The sequence below is a fragment of the Pristis pectinata genome, chromosome 15, assembly GCF_009764475.1.
Source record: "Pristis pectinata isolate sPriPec2 chromosome 15, sPriPec2.1.pri, whole genome shotgun sequence".
Classification (NCBI taxonomy): domain Eukaryota; kingdom Metazoa; phylum Chordata; class Chondrichthyes; order Rhinopristiformes; family Pristidae; genus Pristis; species Pristis pectinata.
Window position 1 is genome coordinate 18350813 of NC_067419.1, and position 15690 is coordinate 18366502.

General features: G+C 39.9%; 1 protein-coding gene across 1 annotated transcript in view; it reads left to right on the forward strand.

Moving 5' to 3' along the window:
* Positions 1-15690, forward strand: part of LOC127578210 (ELKS/Rab6-interacting/CAST family member 1-like) — a 593610-nt gene that overhangs the window by 262342 nt on the left and 315578 nt on the right. The window lies entirely within an intron of this gene.

Consider the following 15690-nt stretch of genomic DNA (forward strand, 5'->3'; position numbering starts at 1 on the left):
TCTTTCCATTCAGCCTCATGCTGAAACCTTCTATCCACAAACACTGTTGTAACATTAGCCTGCAGATAATCACAGTGATATTGACTTTAAAGAGGTGATGGTACTGAAGAAGGAGTTATTACAGAACATTATTACATATGATATTATGCAGATGTTTCAGCCCTTGTTTATTAATGAAAGACAAAAAAAAACCATCCAGTCCAATGGCAATGCACTTTATTTTGGCACATATCTCATGAAATGTACATTCTCTTCTAAGAAAAACAGATCTGGCCTGAATTTTTCCCAGGGTATGTCTGAGGTTTGACAAGAATGAAGTGTTTCCTTATGTTGGATCCTTCCAAGGGATTTGCAGATTTTACATCTATGCACATGATCCCTGGTCTCCCATTCATTCTTGGTCAACAGATATTTTCTATTATTCTTCAGAGATAACCATAAACTATAATCATAACCATAAATGTGAGGAGCCGATACTCTTGAGTGTATTTTTCTCTAGCTTGAAAACAGTTACTCTCTCTCCTCTGAAGATGAGGTCATCTTGAATAATCATCTTACACAAAAAGTATGGTCTGAGGATGGATTCGACCTCCTGTTAAGATATCTTTATTAGTCACATGTACATCGAAGCACACTCTGTCCTGTCTGAATCACTTGTTTCAGGTGCTGCATTATATCACCTTGCCTGGTAACAACCATTGAGGGATGAAATTGAGGATATGAATTTGGAGTATGTCTCATCATGTTGATTGTCTCAAGCTTAGATATGTGGCAGCTTTTCTGTCTTTGAGGTAGGCTTGGCTAAGCTCATCAGCTATCTGCATGTCTTTCCCCAAGAATACAGAATCTTTCTTTATATTGTATGACTGTATCCTTACCAGCAATCTCTGCAACCTATTTGCTGCTTTATGAATCTAAACTGATCACTGTGTGCATTACTAGTTCTCCCATGGGTTTATTGGTGAAAGTTCTCCAATCCAACGATCATAGCAAATAATTCCGTAATTTTTGTTGACATCTTGCATTAATCAGAGCTCAGATTGTAAATTCTTCATTGGCTCTCCTGTAAGTGCCAACCCTTCTCTGAGGTATCTGTTTAGAATGTCCTTCTTATCATCAAAATTTCAACACAGGCTCTGTTGTGACTATCTCGTTGACTCATTTGACAGATTGCTCATGAACATCCAACTAACATCATTCCATAACCTTCTTAGGCAAATCTCTGTCACTCTCATATCTCAATTAGATGGGGGAGGAATTTGCTTCAACAGTTGAGTTCCAGAATGCATTGTTGTACTTATATTGAGTATCTCTTCACGGCTTTGACTTTGGCTGATCCTGGCTTCGATCCATCTCTGCTGATCAAGTGATCCATAAAGGAGACTTGTTTTGTTTTGAATTTCAATTTTGTTTGTGAACCTCATTTGCTTGTCAGGGCGTTCAGCTTCCAGTCTTGGACTAGCCCTGCCTGCTGTGTTGTTTCTCCTCAATGCATATGCTATGGTCCTTACTCCAGTGAGATCTTCAGTCTTTGCTGAAATTCCTCTGGTCCTATATTGAGTCCAAATGGCATTCTTCTACAATGGTATCTGGCAAATGGCATGTTAAATATGAGCTCTTCTCATTCAGCTCTACAAGCCAGAACCTATCTGTTGCATCCAGCACACTGAAACTTTTTGCTCGAAATAGATTTGGCAAAATATCTTCTACTGGGAATATTATACATTGCTCAAAAGTTAAGTCGGCGTCCTTACACCAACATCTTGATGTTGATGCATTTGGTAGGTTCCTTCCACAGAATTAACCATGTTTGACACCAGGTACATCATTTACAACTACCCTGAATCCGATCCTATTACTGTCCCTATGTGCCTCATCTTATCCACTCTATGGACTTGTGATGTCCTTGTCATCGTGCACCACTTGTAGAAATGAGTTCCCAGTTCATATCGTATACAACTTTTCCCATATGCAGTGTATTTTTCTTATCCACTACTGTTACAATGTACAATACAAGAGGATCCAAGCAACCTTTTGCTGTACTTTCCCTTTTCTGCCTTTTACCTTGCATTTCACCACTTGTACTTCCTTCTGCTGGCCATCCAACATTTTGGGTCTTGTATTGGATAACGCTGCAGTTTTGTATCTCTGCAAGCACTTTTTTTTTAAAAGGGAACTATCCAAAATTGCATCTCTTCCCTCCAGCCAGATTCCAATCACTGATGAGCAAGTCCTCCCAATCTATTATATTGCAAACCCATCAACAATCATACCTCTCATAAGAAAGTATCAAAGGATTCACTCTCATGGTTGCGTTAAAGATTATAATTGGCAACATTTTGGCAAATTACAATCTGTGCTACCAACAATTACAATATGTGATCCAACGTCTTATTTTATCACACATTATAATTTTACCCTTTATGACCATTCTGTCGCAATAATATCTTTATTTTCCTTTTTTTTGGTTGTTTGCCATAGCCAGCTCAATGTACCACATAAACTCTTCCTTCTGCTCTATTCATTCTTCGGGTGGGTTGTTTACTAGGAAATCCAATGGCTCAAGTCACCTTAATTGTTCCATTGTGTGCTCTCTCAATTGAATCACATGACTCGCTGTTTTTTGGCAGATGCGCTTGTGTCACCTCAGTTGGGAGCAAACATACTTGCTGTTTGCTATTCTGATTTGGACATAGGATCTAAATTTCATAATTTTATCAACATCAACTGATGATGTGTCTCAGTACCTACCTTATTCACACCCTAAGGTACAGAAAATTGAAATTTAAATGATCAATAAAGATACTTTAGAGCCTTTATTCAATCTATCCCCCTCTCTACTTCACCTTCAATAAACCTCTATTTTTATTTCATCCACGTGCCTTTAGAGTCTCGTAAATGACACTTTCGTATCAGCCCCTACCACCCTCCACCCTGCCACCACCCCCCCACCGCCCCCCCCCCCAGGCAGTGCATTCTAGGAACCCACCACTCTCTGTGTGGGGGAAAAAAACCTACCTCTGACATCCCCCCGAAACTTCCTCCACACACCTTAAATGGGTGACCTCTAGTATCGGCCATTACTGCCCTGGGGAAAAGATGCTGGCTGTCCACTCTGTCTATGCCTCTCATAATCTTATATACCTCTATCAAGTCTTCTCTCATCCTCCGTCTCTCCAAGGAGAAAAGCCCAAACTTGCTCAGCCTCTCCTCATAAGATGTATTCTCCAATCCAGGCCGCATTCTTGTAAATCTCCTCTGCACCCTCTCCACAGCTTCCACGTCCTTCCTATTGTGTGGCGACCAGAATGAATTGAACACAATATTCCAGATGTGGTCTAACCAGAGTCTTATAGAGCTGCAACATTACCTCTCTGCTCTTGAACTCAATCCCCCAGTTACTAAAGTCCAGCACACCATATGCCTTTTTAACCACCCTATCAACTTGTGCGGCAACTTTGAGGGATCTATGAACTGGAAACCCAAGATCTCTCTTTTCCTCCACGCTGCTAAGAATCCTGTCATTAACCTTGTACTCTGCCTTCAAGTTAGATCTTCCAAAGTGTATCGCTACACACTGGATTGAACTCCATCTGCCACTTCTCTGCCCAGCTCTGCAACCTGTCAATATCCCGTTGCAACCTACGACAAGCTTCTGCGCTATCTATTATACCAACCTTCGTGTCATCTGCAAACTTACCAACCCACCCTTCCACTCCTTCATCCAAGTCATTTATAAAAATCACAAAGAGAAGGGGTCCCAGAACAGATCCTTGTGGAACACCACTTGGCACTGACCTCCAGGTCGAATACTCCCCTTCAACAACCACCCTCTGCCTTCTGTGGGCAAGCCAATTCTGAATCCACTCAGCCAATTTTCCATGGATCCCATACATCATAACCTTCTGGATGAGCTTACCATGGGGAACCTTATCAAATGCCTTGCTAAAATCCATATGTACCACATCCACTGCTCTACCTTCATCAATCTGTCTTGTCACTTGCTCGAAAAACTCTATTAGACTCATGAGGTACAACCTGCCCTTCACAAAGCCATGTTGACTATCCCTTATAAGACTATGCTTCTCCAAATACTCATAAATCTTGTCCCTAAGTATCCTCTCCAATAGCTTGCCCACCACTGACATAAAACTAACTGGTCTATAATTCCCAGGATTATCCCTTTTATCTTTCTTGAACAATGGAATGACATTTGCCATCCTCCAATCCTCTGGTACCACTCCTGTGGCCAGGGAGGACTCAAAGATCATTGTTAACGCTCCAGCAATCTCTTCCCTCGCTTCCCATAGTAACCTGGGGTATATCCTGTCCGATGCTTTGATATGCAATAGTGTAAAAGGTTATTGTGGTGGATGGAAATGCCACGTTGAGATTACAATCAGATCAGCCATGATAGTTTTAAATGGCAGGGCAAGCTGCTCATGCTCCTAACCCATATCTACACGTCTGGATGTTCACCTTGCAGTCCAATTTTGTGTTCAAAGTGTGAATTAACTTGAATTATTCCACATACCACCTGCACTTCCTTACATAAGTGAGAAAGTCAGATAGAGATTTACTTTAGCCATTGTTCCTCACTCTCAGGATGCAATTGACAAAAGCTTGCAAGCTAGTCCATAACTCATCTTCTGAGTCTTTTGTTCTGTTTTTGTTTTTTTGTTCAAAAAACAAAAAAAATAACCAAATCATTGTCGTGTCATTTTCCTAAATACTCAGCTCCTCTAACTTTTGTAACAAAGGGACAAAATGGAGATGATAGCACTTACCAAGAGGGCGTTTGAACTGTTAGATGATTAAAAATATTTGAGTGTGCTTAGGAGTTACCTTGAGAAAAAGATGGTTCAGTTCCTATCAACTTTTCCATTTCCTTAGCATCATAGTACACAATATTCTGAATTAAACTATGCAATTTTGCTAAAACATGACCACCTACAGCTAAGATGATATAATTGTATCCACCAAAATAAATACAATCTTGGGAAAAATTCTTGTCCCTGGAATTTCAAATGCACCCTGCTGGCAGTACTTTAAAAATAGAACAAAGACAACATCAAATGTCAGTGTTTGTTTTTCCACTGACCGTGAACCCTAGTCTTTGCATGCAGTATACATCAGGATGACTGACCTTTTAGTGCACAGATTGCCATCCTTGAGCAAGTCAACCTATCAACAAATAAGGAGAATGCATCCAAACAATCTTTCTAACCATTCATACAATCCAATGGAAACTAACTGTTAACTCTGCATATTTTAAAAATATTTTGTCATTCGTATTTATTTCTTGACATTGTCACTTCACAATTAAATATACAATGCTCATTGCATCGATATTCCAATTCACATTCAACACTGGAAGAGCTAGCGCTCAGCACATCTGTGTCAGAAGAAAGTGACGTCCCCAATTCATGGTGAATGAAAATCAAAAAACTGCAAATGCTGAAAATCTGAAACAAAACAGAAAATGCTGGAAACACTCAGCTGGTCAGATACACTGTATACTTGGCACATGGAATCAGAGGCCTGATTATTTTGATGCCATCGAGGACATCTTCAAGAGACGGTGCCTCAAGAAGGCAGCATCCCTCTTCACGTTACTACCATCAAGGAGGAAGTATAGGAGCCTGAAGACCAACACTCATCATTTCAGGAACAGTTTCTTCTTCTCCGCCATCAGATTTCCAAATGGTCCGTGAACCCATGAACACTACCTCATTATTCCTCTTTTGCACTATTTATTTATTTTTGTAACTTACAGTAATTTTTGTCTTTGTGTCTTGCACTGCACTGTTATCGCAAAACAATAAATTTCATGACATATGTCAGTGATAATAAAACTGATTTTGAAATATGGAGCTTTTTCATACATAGTGAAGTAACAATAACCAATTTATCAAAGTTGCATTCTCAAAGATGAACTGAATTACAGTTATATACTGAAGCAATGGCTGGCTTTGCACATTTCTTCTATTTGAAATCAGTCTTAGTAATTACAACAGTCAACCATGATGAACTCTACCTTACAGTAACAATGGAGCTGGGAAAGTTTCTGTTAGAATTAAAAGCATGTAATATTGGCACCAGAATAAATCTCTAGAAAGAAAGATGCATTTCTTTAGCCAAAATAGACACTTAGCTTATTGGCCCATTGACAGCCTAAAAAAAAACATGTTAACATAAGGATGCATTAATGGCCTATGCCTGCTAGAAACGTTACTGCAGTAATGGTGAGCTGAGACACCACAGAGTGATCGACCCAGAACCTTCCTAAGTGATTTTGGATATATATGGAAAACACAAGTAGGTTGATAAATCATATGGTGTGAGTAAACCATTGATAATACAATAGCATATGTGTGAGAGAGAGAGAGAGAGAGAGAGGTCTGTCTGTGCCAAACAACATCACTGTTTAAAAGTTCAATTATTCACAATGGTACTGACAAAAACCATGTAATGTCGGAATTTTCCAGCTTACCAGCTATAAAACTTTATTTATAAAATCAAACCAATTCAGACTATGTAATCAAATTGTGGAATGTTGAGTCTGGTGTAATTATATATATTTATATTGCACAAAGATTTTGGAACTTCCTTAAATTTACTTATTAATTGGGATAGTCATATAGCCTGCCAACATTCATTATCATGGCTCACATGAGAAGATGGCCATGGTGGTCATTTACTCCGCCACTTCTGATTAATCTCATTACCACACATGATTTTCTACCCCTGGGAAAAATGGGCAAAAAGCTGGAATGGTAAAAAAACAACCATCCAGTACACACACAAAGACTGGAAAAACTTACTTAGAAACATGCTGTGACTGAATGCATAAGCACATTTTTAAATGAAAGTCATACTCAGTAAAAATGAGTGTGTTAGATTCAAGAAAAAGGAATGCAGATGAGATTTAAATTGTTACTCTTTTTTTTAAGATTACTTAAAATATGCACCAGCCATCAATGCCCTTCCCTAACAACCAGAAATTTAATTCTTAACCACTTACTGTAGCTAACAAAAAGATACCAGCTCTTTAAAAATCAAATATTCTGACTGCTATAAACAGCCATAACTATGTTCCAAAACTTCCCTGATCCAGCACAACCAAGCAAATACAATGGGGGTGGGGATCCTAAATAAATACTGTACTGGAATTTTTACAACATTCTTTGATTTAAAAATGAAAAGCTCATTTAACAGTTGAATTTTTTTTATTGGCACCAGTAAGGCATACTCTGAATACTTATTAATGATACTTAAAGAGCTTATGTAATATGTGCTTGATTCGATCAATAATACTGTTATAGTCTGATATCAGGAACTCCAGATCTTATTTAACACCAAATGATGCAGAAGAAAGAAGAGATTTTTAAATATATACACGTTACTGATACAATCTGCTCTGTAACTGCAAGGTGAAACTGATATAATTTGCAGACACTGTAATACATAATTTGTTTGGCAACCAATTTACGTAGTATGCTTTCTGCCTAATGAAAATAAACATTTACTTCACCTCGTATTTTACAGTAAGTCATGGACATACTGGAAAATAAGGTAAGGGTATAATCTACTGGTTAGGTGCTGGGATTGTGCATTGCACTAGAGCACATTTCTGCCAGATACCACATTGGTGAAAGTGTTGGTGCATACATAGCTAACTGCTGGAAGTCTGCAAAGCAGATGACAAGAAAGCCAAGCAAACGACACTTTCTCTTAAATACCCCATCTCCCTCTCCACACCCACCAGAGCCATATAAAGGGATCATCAACAGCTCAAGTGTTAGTTGCTGCTTGATTTCTTCTGGTACAATTCTGCAAGTATTTGGTGTTTTCCACTGTTCTTCTAAGTTGTAAGAGTCTACTTGGAGCGATGTGGTATTGCTGAAGGCCATTTTGCTGACTTTAAAGCTTTTGCTCAAAACAGGCAGATAGGCCTTTTTCCATAGACTATACCATGACAGGAAGGAGGATCAGAGGGCAAGCAGAGCAGAAAAAGCCCAATCCTAGTCTCATCCTTATACTCCCACTCATCCTAACTTAAGGTCTTCCAATATTAGATTTTTGATACTATGCCCTCCATCCAACAGCCTAGATGGTGGTAGTGATCTTTACCTAACTGTCTTGCTGAACTACAAAATTGATAGGAAGTGCTCTAACATGCTGCCTTTCCATTCAGAGTTAGAGGAACACCCATTAGAGGGACAGATGGGTGTTAGGATGGGTGGGGGAAGGGGGAGAGCTAGCCTTGAGGATGGTGGTAACTGAGGGGAATAGAGCGAGTTGGGATGGGCCATTGGAAGGCAGGAGTGGGTTGGTAGTTGGGATGGGAAGGAGAGAGGAGGAATGAGAGAAGAGTGGTTGGGGGAAGAGAGGGGGATGGAGCGGAAAAGATTCATAGTTATATAGCAGAGAAACAAGCCCTTTGGCCTGACTCATCCATGCAGACCAAGATGCTTATTCACACAAATCCCATTCGCCTACATTTGGCCCATATCACTCTAAACTTTTCCTATGCATGTACCTGTCCAAATGTCTTTTAAATATTGTAATTGTACCTGCCTTTACCAACGCCTCTGGCGGCTTGTTCCATTTTCCTGCCACTCTCTGTGGGGAAAAACTTGCCTTTTCAGATCCCCTTTTAAATTTTTCCCCTCTAATCTTAAATATATGCCCTTGAGTTTAGACTCGCCTATCCAGGGATTAAGATAGTGAATAACTAAGCTATCTATACTCCTCAATTTTATAAACCTCTATAAAGTCAGCTCCCTACACTCCAGGGAAAACAGTCCCAGCCTATCCAAGCCCTCCAGTCCAGACAAGATTCCTGTGAATTGGGATGGGCATTAAATATAGAGCTTGACAGCAATCACCACATCCCTTAAATGAATTTTAAAAAGCAAATGTTGCTAATTGATGTTCTATGCTGGTACAGTGTATGCTTTACTGTTGAATTCCAGAGTTAACCCTGCCAATCTGTGGCATTTGTCACTTTGCATCATAACTGCGGAGACTGTGGACACTCTAGAAGACTAATAGAATCTTGGATGTATTTACTGTTTATTTCTGTTACAAGCATAAACATTCTGAAAGGTTTCCACATGTTTTTAAAAAAAAACTCAGTTTACTATAAGAAAAATTGTACCTGCATCTCACAATAGCTAATTGATTGTCCCATGATTAGCCTCTGACAGGATTGGCCTCATCCATTGGAGAGAGTACTCACAATCTGCTTGATGCTCATCCTGCTATCTCTCTAAAGATTCATCTGACAGTTTCCTATATTTTCTTCATATGCATTTGCTGGACTCTCAAGAATTCTACTGAGAACCTAAGTAACACAATTCACTACATTAAAAAATGTCACCAATTGGCCACAGGCTAACTGCTAATGCAGGTTACATCATATCACTATGTTACATTCAACCATCTATACACTAAAAAATACAGAGCATCTTGCAAGCTTGCACTTATGATGACTATTGTTTTATTATCAGATAACTAAGATGGAAGAGGGGGATAAGAGGGAAGAGCAGTGGGAATAAGAGTGAGGGCAGAGTGGGAGGAAAGGGTAAGGTGGTTCTCTCACTCTCTGCATAATACCTCACTGCCCCTGAAACCCCATTCACTCTCCACCACCATACTCTTTCTTCCAACCCCCTATACTATTTAAGATGAAGGGTTGTATCTAAATATCTTTATTGCCCCACCACCCTGCCACCTCCTCACCCACCTCAAACAGGACTGCAATAAACTCAATTATACAATAAGGCCTCTTCTTCCTGTTCAAAAGACAAGTACTATGTCACTCATTCAACTAATAATACCAAAACAGTTAATACATTATTCATTCAATTCCTGTTTGGCTGACTTTGTAGCTGCATTTTTCAGTGACTACACTCCAACAGAAATTCAATGATTATGAAATAATTTTCATATCATAAAGATATGAAAGATAATCCCATGAAATAATCTTAAACTCGAATTCTATTTAGGAAAGTCATGTGCACGACTTGTCATATCCATTTCTGAAACGAATTCTCAGTTCACGACAGAAAAGCAGACCAAATTTTTTATGTCTATTCTCATTTCAGCAAAACATCACAACCTCTGCTCACAAAGTACTTCATATTAATAGCATTTGAATCAGCAGAAGCAATCTGCCTCTTGTTATGTCTGCAGTTTCAGTTTGCTGCCAAGAGAAAATAATACCTGAAAGATGCGTACTTCATACTTTGAGAAGGACAAGAAAACCAGATATAGCCCTAAAACAGCTCTCATTAATTAATAACCACTGGTATTGGTTTATTATTGTCATATGCACTGAGATACAGTGAAAAGCTTCTGCTTTGCATGCCATCCAGACAGATTATGCCATACATAATTACATTGAGGTAATATACAGAATGCAGAATTTAGTGTTTCATTTACAGACAGTGCAGTGCAGTTGGACAAATAAAATGCAAGGGCCACGACGAGGTAGATTGGGAGATCAAGTGTTCAACAGTTCATCCTTTAGCATATGAGGGCCCCATTCACGAGTCTGATAACAGTGGGATGGAACCTGTCCTTGAGTCTGGTGGTGGCTTGTGCTCTCAGGCTTTTGTATCTTCTGCCCGAGGGCAGAAGAAAGAATAACTGGGATGGGAGAGTTTCTAGATTAAGTTGGCAATTTTCCGGAGGCAGTGGAAAGTGTAGATGGAGTCAATGGAGGGGAGATTGGTTTTTGTGATAGACTGGGCTGCGTTCACAACTCTGCAATTTCTTGCAGTCTTGGGCAGAGCAGTTGCCATCCCAAGCTGTGATGCATCCAAATAGGATGCTTTCTATGGTGCATCTATGAAAATTAGGAAGAGTTAAGATAAGATTTCTTTATTAGTCACATTTACATCAAAATACACAGTGAAATGCACCTTTTTTGCGTGGAATATTCTGGGGGCAGCCCGCAAGTGTCGCCATGCTTCTGGTGCCAACATAACATGACCACAACTTCCTAACCTGTACGTCTTTGGGAGGAAACCGGAGCACCCAGAGGAAACCCACGCAGACACGGGGAGAACGTACAAACTCCTTACAGACAGTGGCTGGAATTGAACCCAGGTTACTGGTGCTGTAAAGCGTAACGCTAACCGCTACACTACCGTGAGTTATCGGGGACATGATGAATTTCAGGAAGTAGAGACGTTGATGTGCTTTTTTGGTTGAAGTGTCCACGTTGCTGGATCAGGACAAATTGTTGGTGATATTTACACCCGGGAACTTGAAGCGCTCAACCGTCTCCACCTCAGTACCATTGATACAGACAGGGGCATGCAGTCTACCCTACTTCCTGAAGTCAATGGCCAGTTACTTTATTTTGCTGACACTGAGGGAATGTTTGTTGCCTTGACATCATAACACTAGACTAAACGCTTCCAGTATTTATTTCGTCATCGTTTGAGATACTGCCCACTACAGTGGTGTCATCCACAAACACACACTCCATAAAAATTACCATGTTACAACAAATAAATAAATAATGCAAAAGAGGAATAATGAGGGAGTGTTCATGGGTTCATGGACCGTTCACAAATCTGATGGCGGAGGGGAAGAAGCTGTTCCTGAAACGTTGAGTGTGGGTCTTCAGGCTTCCCGATAGTAGTAATGTGAAAAGGGAATGTCCCAGGTAGTGAAGGTCCTTAATGATAGATGCCGCCTTCTTGAGGCCTCTTGAAAATGTCCTCGGTGGTGGGGAGGGTTGTGCCGTGATGGGGTTGGCTGAGGCTAAAACCCTTTGCTGCCTCTTTTAATTCTGTACATTGGAGCCTCCATACTAAGCGGTGATGCAACCAGTCAGAATGCTCTCCACTGTACATGTGTAGAAATTTGCAAGAGTCTTTTGTGACATACCAAATCTCCTCAAACTCCTAATGAAATAGAGCTGCTGGTGTGCTGCCTTTATGATTGCATCAATGTGTTGGGCTCAGGATAGATCCTCTGAGATGTCGACATCCAGGAACTTGAAGCTGCTCACCCTTTTCACCGCTGACCCCTCAATGAAGACTGGTGTGTGTTCTCCTGACTTCATTCTTAGTGTGACAACTGTGTGGTTTGGCAAAAGATCTGCCCAAGTATAGCAGAGCTTTTTCTCTAAATATCCAAGTCAATTGCTGAGCTGTACATAATAAGAAAGGAAATACAGTATAATGTGCAATGACATGCCATACATATCGACTTAGAGATATGACAAATCTGAACAATATTTTCAAGGGACTGCCGTAAGAGCTTTGCAATACTCAAAAATAAAAGAGCTTGCTTAAAGTGCAGTGAGCCAAGGTTGTTGTTATGAAAGCTGCAAGTGTCCTTACCATTGCATCACTTCTATTGCAGGCTGGACTTACAAATTAATGCTGAAGGTATAAGGGAGTCCCAAAGAATTTGAATTTGGTGATTCAGGGCTAAAGTTTGAAAGTCTCTGAAAACAAGCAAAAGGAATGCAGTGAAGATTTAACCCATCCTTATTAATTTTAGTGCAAGCAATATGCTAACTTGCTGTTGACTGCCAATTATGATGATTGTAGCATTCAGTCAGTACTCTCTGTGCTGCTCATTGGTTAGAGGTTCAGGTGGAGCCAATATTATTTCTTGCCAACACCAGTTAGTACTTCAAGATAACTTCATGTATGTGGTCTATCCAGGAGAGATCCTGGTTATCAATAAGAAATTGGAACTGTGACATAGTCCTACTCCCATGCCAGAGCATGCAGACATGTTGGATCCTTGCCCTAATTAAAACTGGTCAACCCTGTACAGACCAGAGATTGAACTTGGTGACTTCCTGGCCCTTGGGAGCTCAAATTTCTTTTTATGAGAAGATATGTCATGGGGACCATTATGGATTTTGTAACAGCCAGACTGATTTGTGGAAGTAGAAGCTTGCCTCCATTTCCTACCATGTGACAATAATGAAAAGAAGTATGGCTGGAAGTTATACCTCCTGTTAAAATTCCTACCAGCTTGGTCCTTATTGACCTTTACTTCTAAAGCTGTTTTTATTTGCACGGTACTACATAACTACTAAAAATTCAGAATGGCTGGTTTCTTCTGGCTGAAGGTTACAAATTTATAGTGAAAATTGGAAAATTATAGTGAAGACTTTATCAGAATCATAGGAACGTGCCAGATTGGTCATTCATACATTCATTTTTTGGTCTTACGTGAATCGCATATTATCTGTGATGCTTATCTTTAAAAAGCACTGGGGTGGTATCCAGATTTAGATATTTTCCAAGCTGAATTCAGATCAGATCTCAGAGGACAGGAATAAGAGGTATATGTACTGGCTTGAAAAAGATGGATAGATATAAATCATTAAATTATACATCTGAAAATTGAACTAACGTTGCCATAAAATTGTACTCTTTTTGTTGGTAGAAAATTGAGATATCATTCATTCAGTAAAGGAGCGAGTGAGCAACGTATTGGAATACTCTGTAGTCTCACAGTAAACTGTATCACAGTAAAAAGGGAGCTATATTTCAAAATATTGATGATTACTGAATTTTCTAATTAAATAGAAATTCCTTACAAACCATGAAGGTGGTAAATGAACAAGCTGTTTCTTTTTTTTCCTTCCAACATCATATTTTGGAAAATGTGGAAAAAGTGGAGGATCTATTCAGAAACATGAGAATCTAACTATTGTTCACTACTATTTCCTGATAACATTTTGCAAAATTAAAATAGATAGCTGCAAATGATTACCATATTATCACTTAATTGAGGGTGTTTTGAAGCAATTATATTGCTGAAATCTAATTGTGGGACAGAGGGATAAATGTAAGTGATAAAGAGCAATAATCTGTTCTTAAGATTGTCATCTTGTGTACATTATTTGTAAAATAATTTATTAATGTTACAAGAATTTTGAAAGGTAATCATGTATTCCTGCTTGTTCCCTTACTCAAGTCCAATTTTCAACAAATATTGCCAGTTATTTTCAATGAGTGTGAGAAAATCCAGAGAAGGAACTCCTTCAAAGAAGTAATGCAACCCAAGGTTACAGCAAACCCTGCTAATGGATCTTCCAGATACTGTAAAATTATAAAATCCTTGCTAATACAGTTTGGCTAACTTTAAGATTGCAATAAAATCTTTCTGCTTCTTACTATATCTCCCTAATTGCTATCTCCTAAAGTAAACTGTTTAGTAAATGGAGTAGAAATTGATGACACCTTATTTCGATCCTGGGATTAGAGAGGAAGGGGGAACTTTAGGGGGAGAGGGGGAAAGAGATCAAGGAAGGGAGCGTTGATGATTGTGGGGAGAAAGTAGCTCTTTGGTCTGCTGCAGAACCAGCAATGCATGAGCGTTCTTCTGTTAGTTAACAAATCGTTTTGCCTCACTGGTGCTTATTGCTAGGATACAACACCTGGAAATTCTGGCATTTGCTCCATAAAGGACAGCCTAATTTTGAAGAGCTAAAACAATTGTTAGACACCACAGTAGTATATAGAAGGAGCTATGGTTGAGGTCTAACGTTGAGGTCTAAAAAACTCATTGAGGCTGGCATTATCCATTCTGTGCTGCAAGTAGGACTAATGAGGACCAGTTTTGAACCCAAAGATTTTTTTCAATTTTTTATAACTGAGCACCAACTGAATGATATTAAATTTATGTCTGGAGGGTAGCTGGTATTGGTATTAGTTTATTATTGTCACTTGTACCGAGGTACAGTGAAAAACTTGTCTTACAAACCGATTGTACAGGTCAATTCATTACACAGTGCAGTTACATTGAGTTAGTACAGAGTCCATTGATGTAGTACAGGTAAAAACAATAACAGTACAGAGTAAAGTGTCACAGCTACAGAGAAAGTGCAGTGCAATAAGGTGTGAGGTCACAACAAGGTAGATTGTGAGGTCATATCCATCTCCTTGTATAAGGGAACTGTTCAATAGTCTTATCACAGTGGGGTAGAAGCTGTCCTTAAGTCTAGTGGTACGTGCCTTCAGGCTCCTGTATCTTCTACCCGATGGAAGAGGAGAGAAGAGAGAATGTCCCGGGTGGGTGGGGTCTTTGATTATGCTGGCTGCTACACCAAGACAATGAGAGGTAAAGACAGAGTCCAAGGAGGGGAGGCTGGTGTCCGTGATGCGCTGGGCTATGTCCACAACTCTGCAGTTTCTTGCCGTCCTGGGCAGAGCAGTTGCCGTACCAAGCCGTGATACATCCAGATAGAATGCTTTCTATGGTGCATCGGTAAAAGTTGGTGAGAGTCAAAGGGGACAAACCAAATTTCTTTAGCCTCCTGAGGAAGTAGAGGCGCTGGTGAGCTTTCTTGGCTGTGGCATCTATGTGATTTGACCAGGACAGGCTGTTGGTGATGTTCACTCCCAGGAACTTGAAGCTGTCAACCCTCTCGACCACAGCACCATTGGTGTAGACAGATGCATGTACACCGCCCCCTTTCCTGAAGTCAATGACCAGCTCTTTAGTTTTGTTGACATTGCGGGAAGGGTTGTTGTCATGACACCATTCCACTAAGCTCTCTATCTCCTTCCTGTACTCCGACTCATCGCTGTTTGAGATACAGCCTACAACGGTGGTATCATCTGCAAACTTGTAGATGGAGTTAGAGCAGAATCTGGCCACACAGTTGTGAGTGTATAGGGAGTAGATGGCTGAGGACGC